At 37.2% G+C, this 13,286-nt stretch overlaps 1 protein-coding gene and 1 long non-coding RNA gene across 2 annotated transcripts in view; one reads left to right on the top strand and one right to left on the bottom strand.

Moving 5' to 3' along the window:
• Positions 1-13,286, top strand: part of Oxct1 (3-oxoacid CoA-transferase 1) — a 144,240-nt gene that overhangs the window by 33,421 nt on the left and 97,533 nt on the right. The gene's annotated exons all lie outside the window — the stretch shown is intronic.
• LOC124109605 (uncharacterized) lies at positions 7,530-9,689 on the bottom strand. The gene is made up of 3 exons (XR_006857036.2): positions 9,479-9,689; positions 8,865-8,999; positions 7,530-7,697 (listed from the first exon to the last, which is right to left on the bottom strand). It is a non-coding gene; the product is annotated as an uncharacterized LOC124109605 (long non-coding RNA).

Here is a 13,286-nt window from a genome sequence, read left to right as displayed (position 1 = left end):
TAAAATCTTTTCCTCTCTTGGAAAGTGAAGTGCTTTACTTGTAGTGCTAGGGGATGTGGTATTTTCAACCTGGGTTTGGTGGTTTCTTTTGCAATGATTTTAGTGTATTTTCTGCAATGAAATGGATAATGGGGTTTACCCTGTATGTGTAATCTGTTTCTTATTTATTGAATTGTCGTATTAACCTGTCTGTGGCACATACCTGCAGCATTACTGAAGAAAGGTCTATTATATAAGTTCAAATAATCGATAGCTTATCACTCTATTGATTTTATGTACTTCTGTAAAACCAGAAGTGGACATTTCTTTTCTGAGTGTGATAATGTAATTATGCATTATCCTGGGTAAAGTTATATTAGGAGTTTTTCCTATTATAATCTGTTTTTTTTTTCAACCATTCTTATTTCTTACAAGAGAAAAAAGAAAAAGATATTCTAGTGTCCAAGAGTCACTGAAGGTATTAGAAAAAAGAGACTAGACTCTCTTTTGTCATAAGGGGAGAAAAAATTCTTTATTTGAGCCTGCAAGTATAATAAAGGCTACTGTTTTGGTCAGCGTTTTCGCTGCTGTGACTAAAGAACCTGACCAGCACAATTATAAAAGAGGCAGAGTTTATTTGAGGGCTCACAGTTTCAGAGGTCTTAGTCCATAGAAGGCCGGCTCCAGTCCTCAGGCTTGAGGTGAGGCAGAACATCATGGCAGAGTGTGTGGCAGAGGGAAGCAGCTCTATCATGATGATCAAGAAGCAGAGAGAGAAACTCCACTCTCTACTTACAAATATATACCCAAAGCCACATCCCAATTCCCACTCCCTCCAACCACACTCTACCATTTCAGTTAATCCTGTCACTGATTAGGCCAAGGCTATCACTGATTAGCCAAGACTATCTCCTCTAGACTTTCTTGCATTGTCACATGTGAACTTTTGGGGGACACCTCACATCCAAACCATAACAGCTACCCTCCCCCTGTTTTCTGGAATAGAAATCTCTGATCTATCACAGCACTGTATCCTGGTGGGCCCAGACCCACATTAGGATCCTTTTTGATACAGCTACACCCAACTGACTGTGCTGTCCAATATCGTAGCCACTAGCCACCTGTGGCTTTTAAAATTTAAATTCATCAAAATTAAATACAATACAGAGTCTGTTACTCAGTCATAAGTAGTCTCAGTTCTAGACTAACTAAGCTGGGTGTGGCTAGTGACGACTTTGTTGATCAGCATAGATACAGAACATTATCATCACTGCAGAAAGGTACATTGGACAGAGCTAGATTTGAAGAATCAGTGTGAAATCCATATTTCTAGTTTAGGAACTTTTAGCAAAACCATTATTTGGGCAAAAGATTATTGTGAGTCCACCTTTTCTGCATGCTCATGGTAGAGGGGGAAATGTGCACTCAAAAGTGGAAAATAATTTGGATTTGGGGATACCCTAGATTGGTGTTTTCTGGTGCAAAAACTCTGTTTTGACTTTGTGTCTTCTGTACTGTTTGGAGTCTAGTGAGTACCTGGGCTTCTGCTCCCTTATCTGTGCAGTGCTGTGTGCATTCCGTTGCCTGCACTGGCTTCCAGGTGTTTATGATCCTTCTCTTGTAGGCATGTTCTGCTCCATCTTACAGTGGTGCTAGTGGGATGGATGATTATGATCTGGTTTGAAGTATAGTATTTAAAAGGAATCTTGAGAAAGCATAACCTCTGTATTCTTCTGATGCTAAATGTTAATGATGATAGCTGCCATTAATCAAGAACTTATTGGGCTGGGGATGTGGCTCAAGTGGTAGCGCGCACGCCTAGCATGCGTGAGGCACTGGGTTCTATTCTTAGCACCACATAAAAATAAAATAAAGATATTGGGTCCACCTAAAACTGAAAAATAAATATTTTTTTTTTAAAAAAAGAAATTATTATGAATTAGTTACTACTGATTCTCTGTGTATATTATTTGCGTGACAGGCCTGTATGAACCATAATTATCTTTATCTTAAACATGAGGACATTAAAGTACAGAGAGGTTAAGTTGAATACCTGATGTCATACAGTAGGTGGAACCAGGGTAGAACTCATTTTCTATTATGTTATGAAATATTTCAAATCATTATAAATTAATGGGGTTTTCAATTTTTGAAAGATATTGAACTTCCAGGGGTGTAGTGCATTTCATTGTTATTATAATTGAGCAGAAATTAGCAGATAGGGAGATTTTTGTTGTTGTTCAACCTACTCCTCTATCCCCAGCCTTTCTTGCCAGTTATCATGACTATGGTCTTTTTCCCACTGGTACCACCTACCTTGGAGAGGCTTTGAGAAAATCATTATCCTGTGATCATAGCTCTATGGATTCATTTAGTCTCTCTCTTGGACTCTGTTTATTCTATTGAGTGGCCTTTTGCAACTTTTCTTGTATGCCCTAAACATGGTGGTTGAATGTCTTTTCTAGTACTGTAGTATCTTAAGTAGTGAAATAGTGGGAATGGTCACAGTGACGGCTGTACCTTTTAGATAAAACCTTTTTTTTTTTTTTTTTTTGCATTACTGGGAATTGAACTCAGGGCCTTGTGCATGTCAGGTAAACGCTCAACTATTAGGTACATCCCCTCTACCCCCAAAACTTTTTTTTTTTTAAATTTTATTTTGAGACAGGGTCTCACAAAATTGTACAGGCTGGCTTTAAACTTGCAATCTTCCTGCCTCAGCCTCCTGAGTCACTGGTAACTGGTGCTGTCGGCATGCACACTACATTTGGCCAGAAGACCTTTTTTTTTTTTTTCCAGAGAACACTTTGCTCCTCTCCTTTCTGTTACAGATGAGGAAATGGATATGGAGGACTTTTTATAGCTGCATCTGGTTTACAGCCTGTCTCTGGAAGCTCCATACGGCTGCATCTTTTCAGTGTTTTTCCCTGTTTACTTGAGTTCTAATTTGAGTTTTGAGGAAGAGAGAACTATAAATATCTAAAATATAAATGATGACTCCCTTAAATATCTTATAATTCTTTGGGACTTAGAAGCAGCCATGGCAAAGGAACATTCAATACAACTCTTGCTTTTTAATTTTTTTTCTCATTCATTTTCTAATTATATAGTAATTAATATCCATGTGTTTTATGACAAGAAATAAGCCAATATGTTTATCTTGAATGAAAAAGAAAATTAAATCTGCTTTCCATAGCAATTGTTTCTAGTTTCTATAAGTGGGGGAACATTACTTCCTTTTGGAAAAGTTGTCTCTTTCTGATGTGTTCTAAGCAAACATACATTGTGTAAAAAAAAAAAAAACAAGGTCATTACCGATAATGTCTGTGTTTAGCAAAATAAATGTGAATATTACACTAGTCTTTCTCCAGGCCTGTGGCAGATTATATGCTTTTTCAAAGTTGTGGTGTAGTCCTCTTACGGAACTGGGTGGTTACTTAGGAAAAATAGTGGGTGCACATATTGACACTCATGCCAGAAAGAGGTTTCTCTTTTTAGCCCAGACTGTATTATTTCTGGACCTCTCTCTCTTGGAGTGGGAGAAGTCTTCCCTAATAAACTTCATGAGTTTAAGAAAGAGCAAAACCAGCCAAGAATGGCTCCTGGGTGTTGTATTACATGCGCATAATGAGAGCAGCAAGGACTGCTGTGAAGGGAACTCTTGTGGCTCTTCTCAGAAGGAGACTTGTTAACCTCTCAGCTCCCTGCGAGCCCCTCCTCCAGTCTCCTCTGTGTACAGCCCACCATCCTGGATTTCTCTGGCAAATGGCTTGTTTCTATGTTTTTTTTTTCTAATTTTTATTTTTTTTTTTTTTATTTTTTAGGAGCTTATAATAGAAAACCTAGGAGGAGGGCCAGGAGTGCTTCACTCAGGAGACTGTTTGTTGATGCTTTGTCTCCTGGAAGCAGTCTGGCATGCACGTGCTGTCAGAAAGGGTCCTCTGACTCAGCCACTGAAGGCTGCCTGCGACTGAAATAACCCAGCCAGGCTTGTGCCATGGCTGGTGTCATGAGACAGCAAAGATTTACACAAAATCCCTTCACCTATTTTAGTTACTTTCAGCATTTAGTTAAAAGGGGTATATATAGTACTATATTAATATATAGTACTTATATTATGGAATATTGACCTAAATGCCTACTTGTTTACATTCCATGATGTTTGATGCACACAGATCTTGTAGACATGTAGCCTGAGTGGTTTATGATGCATAATAAGTTGAGCATCTACGAACCCACCTAATTTATGTAAGAATTAGAGTCTATATCCTCTCCAGAGATAATTACCATCAGGAATATTATATTTGTCAGTTTCTTGTTTTTTTTTTTTTAAAGCTAATCCTGGGTCATAAAGTATAGGCACATGGAAAATTATTTTGCAAAATGATATCCTAAGAGTTTTTGATAAATTTCTAAGAGCCAAGCATAGAAGTATGCTCTGTACCAGAGCCTGCCTGGCGCATTCCATCTCTAGTTAGGAGATTAACTTGAGGAAGAGATTAGGGGACATTTGCCATTCCACCAGGTGGGCGCGTTGTTTCTTTTGATTAGCAAGTGAGGAAAGGTGAAAAGTGCAGTGTAAATGATATTACAAAGTTTGGTTTCGTATGTTTGCTTTGGAGGTTTATGTAACTGTAAAGAGCAGAATGTCATGAACCCTCCTGAATCCAACACCCCGCTCCTGTGACATTAACCTGTGGTTACTCCTGCCTCATCTGCATCCTCTTCTCATCATCTTCTCTCTGAACTCTTATTATCTTGAAACAAGAACCAGATCAGTGTGCAGTGCACTGATACTTGGAAATTCTGTCATGCCAGGCATTTTTCTAGGATGTGGAGATACAGCAGTGAACAAAGCTGAGAAAAATCCCTGCCTTCATGGAGCTTTCACTCTGATGGTCCAGATAGACAAAAGGTAGAATAAATAAGCAAAATACTTAACATTTTTCATATTGTTAAATGGTAAGGAGAAAGAAAAGAGCACATGGGAAGGAACACAAAAGATCAGGGAAGGAAGGTTAACATTTAGACAGGGAGGTCAATAAAAAGCTTGGGTAAGGTGACTTTTCAGGAAAGAATTTAAGATAGTAAGGAAGCTATATTTTCAGCGGCCTGGGGGAAGTTTGGAATGGGGGTGCAGAAGGACTAGCAGACACAGAGACCTGAGCATTCCAAAGGGGAGCATTCCTAGTGGGTGTGTGTGCAGAATAGCATGATATGTTCTGTTTTCTTTAAGACAAAGGGACATGCTCCAGAATCCTACAGGAGAGTTGATTTCCTTGAGAGTAATGCTAGTATCTCCTTCAAGGCTATGTGAAATGTGATTTTTATTCTTAATGCATTTTACAATATTTTCCAAGAAATGGTTAGTTCTTGGTATGGTTTGAATGTGGTTTATTCCTCCAGAGATTCATGCGCTGAAAGTTTGGCTCCCAGTGTGGTGGGATCTTTAAAAATTGGGGTCTAATGGAAGGTGGTTAGGTAATGGGGTCAATGCTCTTGGAAGGGATTAATGCTGGTTTCTCAGAGTGGGTTCTTAGAGTGAGTTGTTATGATACATGGTCAATTCATGCATATGGCCTCTTGTGCATGACTGTTTCCCTTCCTGTTTTTCCACCGTGGTGTGACGCAGCCATGGGGCTCTTACCAGAGGCAGAACAGATGGGGCTGCCTGATCATAGACGTTCAGCTCTAAAACTGTAAACTAAATAAACTTCTTAAGGTATCTACCTTTAGGTATTTTGTTTTTCCAATAGAAAATAGACTAATGCTTAAATCTGATGTCAAAACTGAGGTGAGCAGAGAAATGTGATTTTTGAGCTTTTGATTAGAGCTTCCTGACTCTTGGTCTCTCTTTGGAGAACTTTCATTGATAACACCACATGCATTGTCTTGGCAGAAGTGATCAAATTGACTTAGTGAGGCCCAAAGCATCTTAGCAAGACCCTGTCTCTAAATAAAAAAAAATTGTGTTTTTGTTTTTTTTTTAAAGGGCTGGGGATGTGGCTCAAATCCCTGTTAACAACAACAACAACAACAAAAAATCAAATTGTTTTCACTTTAGGATATAATAGAATATGGGAACACAGGGTGGATTTTAACCAATGGACTTAATCACTTCATTGGATCCTGTGAATATTTAATCTCCACCAAGCAGGCCAATTAATGTATCAGTATTTTAGAGATTTGGCTATCTTGCTTCCTGCTTTAGAGAAAATGAAAATGCCTAAGGGATAAACAATTCCTTTCCACTTAAATTTCTTTTATTCTTAATCTTTAGATTGCTAATGCCTTGATTTACAATTTCAAAAATAGCAAAATTCAAATTGTTTTCAAGAGACAGTAAAAAGGAAAAATAGTGGTATAACTCAGGAAAAAAAAAATAATAAGGCTTCCATTCACCTAAGCCAATTACTTCTAACCATGCTGAGAAACTTCATTAGACCTAGTCTCAAACAATTACCTCTTACATAGGCAACTACTACGCCCACCTGTGTGGAATTCATTCACACACATATATGATTGACATGTAGAGACACGATCTTTATGAAAACTTGACTGAAATGTCAAATTTGACATTCACTGTGTGAAACTTAATAGGTTAAATGCCCTTCACTGTACTTTAGTATTAAACTGGCAAACCTTTCTACTTCAGTTAATTGGCTAAAGGCCGGAAAGAAATAGTTTATGCCAATCTTCTTGAGTTCACCAACACAGTCCACTTGTGTCAAACAGTCAACACAAGTTCTTACACAGAAAAGGAAAAAAAAAAGAAGAAGAAGATGAAGAAGAGAATGAGCTGTCCATTATAACATAAAAAGAAGGAATGCGTCTTCCACTCTTGCCATGGGCCTTGAGATCCCTCAATCCTAAGGCAGAATACTGTCGCCTTCCCCAGGGTTAACTTCTGGGATAGATACGGTGAGTTATTGATATCTTTCTTATGGATTGCTTTTTAGACCTGTTAAATGATATGATATCTTTAATTTACATTTATTTTCTTGACAGTTTTCAGTTATAAGGTTTTATGCATGCATTTGGGTTTCATTTTTTGTATTGATTACTAAACTACTTCAAAAGGGATCTCTGTAAATTCTATGCCGAAGATTTAGCCAGGTATAGAATGCCTTGATAGAAAACATGCTAATTTTCTAACATAGTTATGTTAAATGAACTGATTGGTTCTACTTGTTTCAAAGTATTGAAAGACCATTCATTCACTTGAATTTTCATGAAATGTGAGATTGGTTTGAAAAATATTTGGATGCTAATGAAGATATATTTGATGATGACATTGTAGTTTAGCAACTTGGTAAAACAACCTTCTCAATAATAGAATTAGTATTATGCTAATAAATGGAAAAATATGGACTTGGTGAATATGGATGGTTGTGTACTTAACTGCATTTTTATTTTTTGGTGTACTCTTGTAGATTACTAAAATAATTCTTAGCCTAATGACCATTTATATCCAGAAGAAGAGCAGAATAGAAATACAGTTCATTGATGATAAAAATACATTAAACAAAGTGCTAATCTTGACATTTTATTTCTTGTTGCTTGGTAACAATGCAGCAACTTCGTGAGAGAGTCCCATTATCTCAGGTACAATGGACTTCATTGCATTGTGGGGTAGAAACACCAATTACAGCAAGTCATTTGTATGCCATTATCCTCACAAAATTTTGGTGCTATTTCTTATTGTTAGTGCAGGGATCCTGAAAGAAAAAGTCATTTTTAATAATATATCCTTCTTTTTTTTTGACAGATTGGCGAATTTTAAAAAGCTATTTTTGGCTTTTTGACTTTCCATCTATTTATAATTTTTGAAGCTTCACAAGATTGTGTTTTAGCAACCTGCACTACATAAATCTACCTTTTAAATATCATTATAAATATGTACATTAAAAGTGATGCTACATTAGTTCTTGCTGAGCATCTTTTATGCTTGACCATGTAGAAAAGGAGAAAAAAAATATTGAGTCATAATTTTTGGCCTTATGAAAAATAGGGAATAGTCCTTTTCTTTTTTAAAAAAGAATTTTTGTAGTTGTAGATGAACAGAATGCCTTTATTTTACTTGTTTATTTTTATGTGGTGCTGAGGATCGAACCCAGTGCCTCATGCATACTAGGCAAGTGCTCTACCACTGAGCTACAGCCCTAGCCCTTCCTTTTCTTTCTCTATTATATAGTGTTCCTAATTTTATTGGAGTGTGATGGTTTTAAGTGAAAGACTAACTCATGTTGTATTAACTATTTTTTTCTATTATTAGTTCGTAATTGTCATTATTTACAATAAAGGTTGCATAATTTGTGGCCTTTGTACTACCTAAGAGCTCAAAATGTTTTTATGTTTTTAAAAGTTGTTAAAAAAATAAAAAGGAAAGTGTGTGACTGTGTATAGCTGGCAAAGCCTAAAATATTAACCAGCCCTTTACAGAAAAATAAAATTTCAGACTCTTGATTTATGGCATAATTTCCATTTCTGTAGTCTGAATTTATTAAATGTCACTTAGCATTATGTCTTAAAAACCAGTGAACTTAAGCAAAGTTGAAATAATCACAACTAGTTTGAAGGGAATTATGAAATATATAACCTATATAAGTCAATATAGGTTGACTATAGAATCAATGACATATTAAAACGGACAATATGAGATTGTGTAGATTAGTGAAATGGTCATGTGATTTTGTAGGCTTGCTTTTTGGGTAACTGAGCAGAGGAAGGTTACATACAGCAACTGGTTTATGTAGCTCTGGTTGCTACAGTTTCTTTAAAATTTCAGTGTCTTTGTCAGTAAATCTGACTCAAATAGGGTTTAATTACATATTGGTAGAATAATTTTATTAGAAAATCTTGCCTTTTACCCCCATCTAACTTACCCAATACTTGAAGGCCAGCTTCTTGTATACATAGGTGGATGCCAGTATCCTGGGATGATGGGTTGAGGACTTCTCCAGTCTGACCAGAGTCCAGCTTGTGGTTGCAGCTCTTGCTGGCTGGTAGATTTCCAGGAGCTGTGGAAACAATCCAGGGTTGGCGTCATCCTATGTCCCTGGGGTTTGGAAGGGCCTCACAGAGCTTTTTTTTTTTTTTGTACCAGGGATTGACTCAGGGGTACTCTATCACTGAGCTACATTTCAGCTCTATTTTGTATTTTATTTCGAGACAGGGTCTCACTGAGTTGCCTAGCACCTTGATTTTGCTGAAGCTGACTTTGAACTCATGATCCTCCTGCCTCAGCCTCCCAAGTCACTGGGAACATACAGCTGTTTTTTTATTTGAACTCTCTGTACCCCTGCATTCTGGAGAGAAGGTGGTAAGATTTTGAGGATGCTAAGACTCATTTTCTCAACTTCCCAGACTGTGGTGTTTCGCTGCCTGTTATCTTTTTAGTTAGAAACATCTAGGTAAGATTTATCTGGTTATTTCCTTTTTTTTTGGTTGAGATAAAGGCCTATAAATAAAGCTCTTTAAAGAAAGTTACCTAGGGTACCTGTGTGCTGTCTTGCCTCAAACCCATCCTCTTAAATACTCTCCTCTTGGTCCAGTTGGAGAGTATTCTGTCGACAGAAGGCAGGTATTTTAGCTGGATTCACGTAGCTCCTCTTTCTTGTAAACAAAGGCTCAGAGAACTCCATACTTGAGTGCCATTTATGTAGTAGCTTGCATTTAATTTCACTTTGTTTGCACAGTGCTTTATGCTTTTCAAAGCACTTTCACATAGAGTATCTCATCTCATTGGCTCCTCTAATTACCAGGGGAAATTGGAGGAGACGTAGTTTTATTGTGGTCACACACATGAGAAAACTGAGACTCGCTATTTCCTGGAATAGGTCGCTAGGACGTTGAATGGTTCCATGAAGAGACACCTGGGAGACTTGGTTTAAGTCTCCATCCTCTGTCACTTTGTAGCTGCCATACCAATATGGAGGCCTTATTTCTGGGTGTCAAGACTTAGATAAGAATGATCAAACTCTGTAAGTGGGTAGGTATATGGGCTTTAATAGGGGCTTGGATTTTATACTAAGTGCAGATGGATGGGTTGTGATTTTAGCTTGTGTATTTTGTGTAGAATGGATTTTACAAAGGTGAGAAGGCAGGTAGGGAAACAGAGAGGAGTCTGTTGTAGTGATCCATGTAGGAAGTGGATGATGGCTTGTGCTTGAGTGGTGGAGAGGCGATGAAGGAGACACCGTGTTTTAGGGGAGGATCTACCTGACTTCCTGAGGTCTTGGCTGTGGAGTCCTGGGACAGAGGAATGGCAGAAATGGAAAGGACTCCTACACTCAGCCTGAGCAATGGTGTTTCACTTACTGAGATTGGGAAACCTGGGAGGAACAGATTTCATGGGAGGCGGGGAAAGGATTAAGGGCTCTGCTGGGATGGATTGGCCTGTTAGCCTTTCACATGTGATGTTGCAGGTGTGGATGGACGTGTGTATGTGGTGCACAGCCGAGAGGTCTAAATCATTGGGAATAATCCACATTGTATTGATGAGTTAGATTGATGGAATAGAAAAGGCCAATTAGGGAGAGTAGTCCTGGGACCAGTCCCTCAGCGCTCTCATCCTTTTCTTTTCAATCCCTTCCTTCCTTCCTTTTTTGTGGTTTAAGTTTTATAAGCAAATTCTGAAATTAAGAATCACATTTGTGCCTCTCACAAGGTTTGTGACCCTGGGCAAATAACTTTAGTACTCTGGCTTTAGAGCATCTCCTGTCTTCTTGCCTATTTCATCAGTCTTGTTTTGAGCCTTAGGAGGTATAGGGCATTTGAAAGTAGTTTTGAAACTTTGAAGTGCTATATTCTCACCCGATCCCTCCTGCTGCTGCAGTTAGTAAGCCTCAGGTGACTGTTGCGTTTCTCACTGACCTTCCACTGACTGGGTGATGATGACTGTTGCAATGAAATTCAAATTCCAGGGAAATGAAAATTCCACAGTGCCCCTGATTTCTAAAGTCTTAGGGCATTATCAGAAACCAAAAAAAAAAAATAAGTTTTTTTCCCCCTGTTAAAGTGTGTTTCTACTGAGTATACATCTTGATTTCTTTTGAATGAAAGTAACACCTGTTATTCTTTGGGTAGTAGGAGAAACACATGAATAGGGTGGCCTCAGATATTCAATGATGATTTAGGTTCAACCATGGAACACCACCGCCCCAACACATTAGAGGAACTAAAGGTTTAAAAGAAATTGTTTTCTCTATTTCCTTAGGATGTTGTGTTCTGTTACTCATAAATAAGTTAGATATAAGGAAGCAGGTGTGTTTTGCTGCTTCCTTCTGAAAGGAGGCTTTGCCTTCTTGAATTTTCTTGGAATCATGAAAAAGTATCTTTGTTTTATATGAAATAGTTAAACAGTAGGTTGATTTGGGGCAAAGATATGAAAGACCAGAAACGGGAATGATTACCTGTTGAAATGTAATCATTCTCGTTTCTGGTCTTTCCTATCTTTCCCCCAAATCTACCAACTGGTCTGCTCGGTGGTTCATGCCACGAAGAAACTGAAACCATTCATGTCCTGGAGTATAGGTCTCCTTCTCCCTTATTAATCATTTGATGTTTAAGGATAATATAAAGAGTTTCTGTCACTTAGTAACTTAAGTCCACATTCAGGTACTTGGAAGAGAATTCTGGATCCAAATCCCATGCAAGAGAAGGGAAACAGGAATTGAAGAACCCTATTACTTTTTCTCTGTACTGTCTGTGAACAGGAGCTGGGTCATTCATTTAAGAATCTATTTTAGTTTCCTTAGTAATTGGGGGAAAGGCATATGAATTTTGCCTTGTATTATGAAAAAGCTCTGTTCAGTTTAGAATTTTATTTTAGATTTTGGAAAAAGCTTTGCAGGCACAGAGAAAACTCAGGAAAGAAATATTTATCTTTACCAAACTCAGATGAATATATTGACTATAAAAAAACTACAGGATTAAGGCTGTTAAGAGTTTGAAAGTTTTGGTATAATCTAAATTTCTGCCATTTTGAAGAATTTAAGGAGCTCATTTATTTTGAGAATTGGCTTCTTAGAAGTGAAATTTGACCCTGAGAAATAAAGGAGGTATTAAATAGAACTTTAAAGGCAGGTCTATAACTCTGTTTCTGCTATAAAGAAGGAGTATTATCAAAAATAATGAACTTTTTCATTAATTTTAATTCATTTATCAAATATTTATCTATTGATAATATATACCAAGTTTTGTTCTAGACTGAATTAATAATAGACAAAATGCTCTGCTCTTACAGGATTTATATTCTGTTTGAGAATCTCAGATAATAAATGAAAGTAGAGTCAAATACAGAGTATTTTACTAAAACATTATATTTGCTTTGGAAATAAACAAATCACATGAGGAAAAACAAAAAGGAGTATCATAGGGTTGGAAGTTGTGGCTCAGCCATAGAGCACTCACCTAGCAGATGTGAGGCCCTGGGTTTGATCCTCAGCACCACATATAAATAAATAAAATAAAGGTATTGTGTCCACCTACAATTAAAAAAAAAGGGTGGGAGGGGAAGGGAGGGGGCAGGGGGTTAGAAATGATGGTGGAATGTGAGGGACATTATTATCCAAAGTACAGATAGGAAGACACGAATTGGTGTGAACATACTTTGTATACAACCAGAGATATGAAAAATCTTGCTGTCTATGTGTAATAAGAATTGTAATGCATTCCCCTGTTATATATAAATTAAAAAATCAATTTAAAAAAGGAGTATTTTAGCTGCAGTTTTATTTATATGTAGGGTTTTTTTTCCTCTTTCTCCACCAGGAGAAATATATAAATATATTTTACCCACAAAGTTTTTTTTCATTCACTTTTATTCTTTGGTGGATCATTTTTTTTTAACATACAAGGCAACATTTTATGTCTAAATTGGTGAGCACTGGGATTATAAGGAGATAAGAAAATGGAATGGAAAACTTTCTGTATGAGATTAGCTCCCAGGAAATAGGAGGGTCAGTAAAGTGGGCCAAGTAGACTCTATATAGCTGAGGGTTGCCCTGCGAGGAGTGTGGCAAGCTCTAAAACTGAAATATTTTCCACAGTGGTAATAGCAGGGAAGGAGTTATAGCCTAATAATAATGAAACCAACAACAGCAAAAATAGCAACAACTGCTATTTATACCATGTACTTATGTCCTAAGCACTTGAAGTCATTGTTATAATAACTCAGTGAGGTAGGTTTATTATCCTTATTTCACAGAGGTAAAGGGAGATAAAGAAAAGCTTTAAGGCATTAAAGCCAATAAGGGGGAGAGTCTAGATTTAAACACTTTTTTTTTTTTTGCTTCCAAAGCTTA

The sequence above is a fragment of the Marmota monax genome, unplaced genomic scaffold (assembly GCF_021218885.2).
Source record: "Marmota monax isolate L192 unplaced genomic scaffold, Marmota_monax_Labrador192_F-V1.1 WCK01_AAM20220418_F8-fsc00120, whole genome shotgun sequence".
Lineage (NCBI taxonomy): Eukaryota > Metazoa > Chordata > Mammalia > Rodentia > Sciuridae > Marmota > Marmota monax.
This window is presented reverse-complemented; position numbering and strand designations above follow the sequence as displayed.